Source organism: Aplysia californica, unplaced genomic scaffold (assembly GCF_000002075.1).
Source record: "Aplysia californica isolate F4 #8 unplaced genomic scaffold, AplCal3.0 scaffold00265, whole genome shotgun sequence".
In the NCBI taxonomy this organism is placed as follows: Eukaryota; Metazoa; Mollusca; class Gastropoda; order Aplysiida; family Aplysiidae; genus Aplysia; species Aplysia californica.
Genome location: NW_004797535.1, coordinates 832,369 through 837,379, shown reverse-complemented (window position 1 = coordinate 837,379; position 5,011 = coordinate 832,369). Strand labels below are relative to the sequence as shown.

Below are 5,011 nucleotides of genomic sequence, written 5' to 3'. Positions count from 1 at the left end.
GATTCTCTTTACTCAAGTGTTGTGTCTATGTGATTCTCTTTACTCAAGTGTTGTGTCTATGTGATTCTCTTTACTCAAGTGTTGTGTCTATGTGATTCTCTTTACTCAAACAAACAAACAACCCTGAAAGCCTGCTGACGGTACTGCAACTGTGTCCTCAAATATCATTATAATATCAAACGATTCTTCTTTTCTTAAAAATTTGGTGCGTTACACTTACTTGTAGTTTGAATCCTTTCTTTTTTATGCTGAAAATGCTAACATACAGATTTCAAATTAAACTTGTCGCAACAAAGCAGAGAATAGGTTTCTGCTACGACTTGGAAGAGTTAAAAGACCTTCGTTAGCCGACGTGTATGTCGAGAGGGGTCTGTATCCACACTAATTACTATACCTTGCCAGGTGCAGTCTACACAACGTGCTGCCACAAAGGAACAAATTGGGGCCCCTAGCCTGGTGTATAATCTTACTCAAAGCTCAATACAGTCCCGGGTAAGGTCTTTCTTTTTTTTTAAAAAGACAAAAAGAAAACACGCATTGCACATGGTTGATAACGAAATATTGGCTCACTGATCCGAAAGTCAAAGCGCACAATATAACTAATGTAATATTCTATGCAACTGCTGTCGTCATGATCTTTTGTTACGGAAAAGTCCGATCGCGTGTATTCTGGGGTCATGTGGTCTTAGTGAAAGTACAACCGGTAATTTACACAAAAACTTGCCGCCAAAACCAACATCATATATTATGTATACATCTTGCTCTGTGTTTATCTGCTAACATTGGCGTTCGAAGTGCGGTGCTTTGCTGTGTGGCAGAGCATAACAATACTGGTAGGCGGTATTCTTTACGAAAGCTATGTGAGGCCAGAATATGCTAATATAAGTACGGTCACTCTTGTTTAGTTTGGCGTAAAAAATATTAATCAACAATAAAAGGTGACCGGTGCGTGTTAATAGAAGTGTTTGGCCGTCATATTGGGGGGGAAAACACATGCCATAAAACGTTACGTAGTCTGTTATGTTATTGGTTGAGAAAGTCAAGGGCAGATCCAACCAATAACTTTGACTCTTCTTTTGTATTAGAACAAGATAAGTGGACAATGCTTCACCCTATCTCTCTGTGGGCCCCTCTACAAAGCAGTGCATGAAGTGTAATAATATGTGTCTCGACGCGGTGGAATCAGGCACTCATCTATCTTTGGTCATATGAAGTTTTGGTAGCATCGTACAGCCTGCTCATTTGTCTTGTTCTCATTAAAAGAGATACCCATTTATCTTCCATAAGAGTCGAGATATATTGGATTGAAGGAGGTGGGGATCACCCGGTTTCAGAGGTAAAATTAGTCAGGAAATGGTCGCCAAAGTTTGCTGACTTCCAAAGCTTGAAAGTCTTTGGACACTGAAAATGTATATTTTGTATGCCTTTATTCAACGATTTTCAGTAAAATCCACAGTCTAATGTCTTTTAAAATGGGCATAACAGGTGTTGAGCCTAAAAAGCACACATTCGATATAAATTGCCTAACGGGAAGTAAAAATGCTGTTTTCTTCGATTTCATTACATTGACGAGGGCCTGATTTCACCGCGATGCCTTAAATGGACTGAATTATCATTTTTATACCGATGATTCCCAAAAGTATGTTAATGGCACCATTCAAGATCTGCCAAACATGATTTCTATCACTAAACAATGTTTTTATGAAATTAAAAAGTGGATGACAGTAAACAAATTGAAACTAAACGAAGAAAAGACAGACATCATTCTTATAAAAAAATCCACGATTAAATAAAGATCTGGAAAGTGTCTTATATGGGCATATGACATCTAGTAAAGAAGTTGTCAAGAATCTCGGTGTATATATTGACCACCACTTATCAATAGGCTTGCTTGTAGGATCTCTGTCCAAATCCCTTTATTTTCAGCTGAGAAGGACAGGCCTAGTTCGAAAGTACTTAAACGAAGAGACCACAAAAACACTGGTAACATCTCTTATCCTATCTAGATTAGACTATTGTAACTCACTCCTAGCAGGTCTGAACAACAAATATTTGAATCGTTTACAAGGAATTCAAAACAATGCCGCTAGACTGACAACAAGATCTAAAAAACGAGACCATGTCCCTCCATTGTTAAAAGAACTGCATCGGCTCCCTGTAAAAGAAAGAATAATGTTTAAAATCTGCGTCATGTGTTTCAAATGTGTAAATAAAACTGCTCCTTTTTGTCTACAAGAACTTATCAGTATAAACCAGGGAGAAACCATAGATCATCAAACGATAACACATTACTTGTGACACCTGTAAAATCCTACAAATCATACGGAGAGAGATCTTTCTCATACCTTGGTCCATTTATGTAGAACAGATTACCCATGAAACTAAGACAGATAAAAACACTTGATAGGTTCAAAAGAACATCTTAAACATTTTCTGTTCCTACAGGCCTATCCTTCATAAGCTTTTAACGTTATTTTTCATTAAAGTTGTTCTGTTCCTATGTCTGGATGAAAAAAGTCTCTCTCTCTCTCTCTCTCTCTCTCTCTCTCTCTCTCTCTCTCTCTCTCTCTCTCTCTCTCTCTCTCTCTGTGTATGTGTGTGTGTGTGTGTGTGTGTGTGTGTGTGTGTGTGTGTGTGTGTGTGTGTGTGTGTGTGTGTGTGTGTGTGTGTGTGTGTGTGTGTGTGTGTGCATAAAATTATATATTGCTTGAGAAGAAAGGAAGTAGTAAGAAAGGTTTTGAAAATGGGTATTCCAATGTAAAGAGCTACTTTTTTGGAAATGCGCTATATAAATGTTATATATCATTAATATTATTATTATATGGATATATCCTACAGTAGGGCGGCGGCGGTGGTCCTGGTAGTAGTAGTAGTAGTAGTAGTAGTAGTAGTAGTAGTAGTAGTAGTAGTTCTTGTAGTAGTAGTAGTAGTAGTTGTAGTAGTAGTAGTAGTAGTAGTAGTAGTAGTAGTAGTAGTAGTAGTAGTAGTAGTAGTAGTAGTAGTAGTAGTAGTAGTAGTAGTAGTAGTAGCAGCAGCAGCAGTAGTAGTAGCAGCAGCAGCAGTAGTAGTAGCAGCTGCAGCAGCAGTAGTAGGGAGGAGGTGGAGGAGGAGGAGGACGACGACGACGACGACGAAGACGAGGAGGAGGAGGAGCAGTAGCAACAATAATAATAATAGTGCTGGTTGTTGGGCGCTTTGCGTCACACGAAGCTAGAAGAAGACGTCATTTCGATTCTCAAGAGGGGAGGAATTTTATCGAGAATCTGCAACTGTCATCTGGAAGATTGTATCTCGCTCAGTCTGGAATTTCCTCGACAGACAGGGTCGAGGAAGCAGCCCATCTCCTGAATGGTCTAAAATGCGTCGATGTGGCCGTAAAACATAATAAAAACAACTACTTACTGTACAATCAGCCATTGCCCAGTGATAGGACGGGAAAATAAGTGAAATGTGCTGTTTATTGGTACAATGGTACGTTTTATACAATCTTTATTAATTGCGTGTGTTTATTTGTTTTTAGTGTGTTTGTTTAGTTTTATATTACGATACATTTTTTTATTTTCGTTCTTTCTTGTCGTCGTTGTTGTTATTGTTGATGTTGTCGTTGTCGTCGTTTGTGTTGTTCTTGTTTATGTCACCTATGGTGTGTGTATATGGTAAGTTGCAGAAAGTGGAGTTAGTAATAGTAACACGTAGTGGTACAATAATGGTTTTTTGGTAATGATGTGTTGGCTAAGTCAACAACTAAGATGTTGGACTACATTGCAAAAATATCCCACTTGTGTTGTCATCAGGGACAGAACGCAGGGGAAATAAATATAAAAATAGTTACAAAGAAAAACGCAAGCACTTTTAAAAAAAAGTTGTTTCCCTAGAAAAATAACGCTTCTAAAACATGGAAGAATGTTTACCATTTCATCATAATCCATGCATGGGAAGATCTCAAAGCAAAATCCTTCCCATTTGAGTCTCTCACACACTGTCTCTGCACAGACACTATGAGCAGGCCGACTGTAGGCCTACAATAGTTCATTAACACTATCCTCCATTCAGGGTTAGAGAACCTCGTCCTGTTATAATCTCTTGGACAAGACCGCGTCACCTGTGGCCCCAATGTTTTCGAGGCATCTTATTACGAATACATTGTTAAGAGCACATGAAAATGCTGTCATCACTTTATCATAACATGTTCTCAAACCTAACAAGCCGCCGTATTAAAGAATTACATTACACAAAGTGTTCCCTGGAGCCTAGGCTGGCGTAATACAATAAGTTATAAGCAATCGGGACGGTCTGTCAGGAGACTGCGCGCCAATATTACCACCACAGGTCTGTGTATAAGTTCGCTGAAGTCTGCCCACCACGAAAGGGTGACTGTTGTCACCGAACGTCCACGCGACAACACTAAGCCTGAAACTCCTGGCCAAACATACAAAATAAATGGTTCCAAGAGAGCCTTGGATGTACATTTATTTTATTGGATGGCAAATGCATTTCCTTCTGTTAGCTTGCACCCTTAAGAGAAAACACAATCTGTATGAATCCTTACTTTCTTATCGTTCTTTTGCTTTGTTTTTAGAAGCCAATCATTTTATCACGAAAGCTCGTTCTAACTGAATACAGAGAAACCTTTCTTGTTGCCTGCCAGATCTTAGTGTCACCTAAGCCTCCGTGCAAATCAACTTCCCGTTTGTCCAATCGATACAGACGTAAGCAATCTCTCTGCACATAATTATCTGTGGTGGTGCCAAGGAGAACGGAGTAACGGAAGCCTAAGCCAGGGGATTAGCGCAGTGTATAGCACGGATTTACGGTACAATGGGCATATACCCGTCAGCTGCAGTGTGCTGCCTTGTTGTTGGACTGTGTTGTAAGTGCGTGGGCTCCAGTGTAACAAAGGTCTTTGTGGGAACTGCAAACACTTATCTCACGTGTGACAAGGCATGACCAATACATGCTGAAGAAATTTCAGGCGATTGGAGAGGAGGTTTGGAGGGGGGGGGGGGGGGGT

The 5,011-nt window shown here is 39.7% G+C and overlaps 1 protein-coding gene across 1 annotated transcript in view; it reads right to left on the bottom strand.

The window, feature by feature from the left end:
- The window catches only part of LOC101845934, an 8,138-nt gene extending 3,294 nt beyond the window's left edge, over positions 1 to 4,844 (bottom strand). The window contains exon 1 of the mRNA XM_005100936.3: positions 3,912 to 4,844. The gene's annotated coding sequence lies outside the window, so the exon portion shown is untranslated. The remainder of the gene's footprint in view (positions 1 to 3,911) is intronic.
- Positions 4,845 to 5,011: the final 167 nt, after the last annotated feature.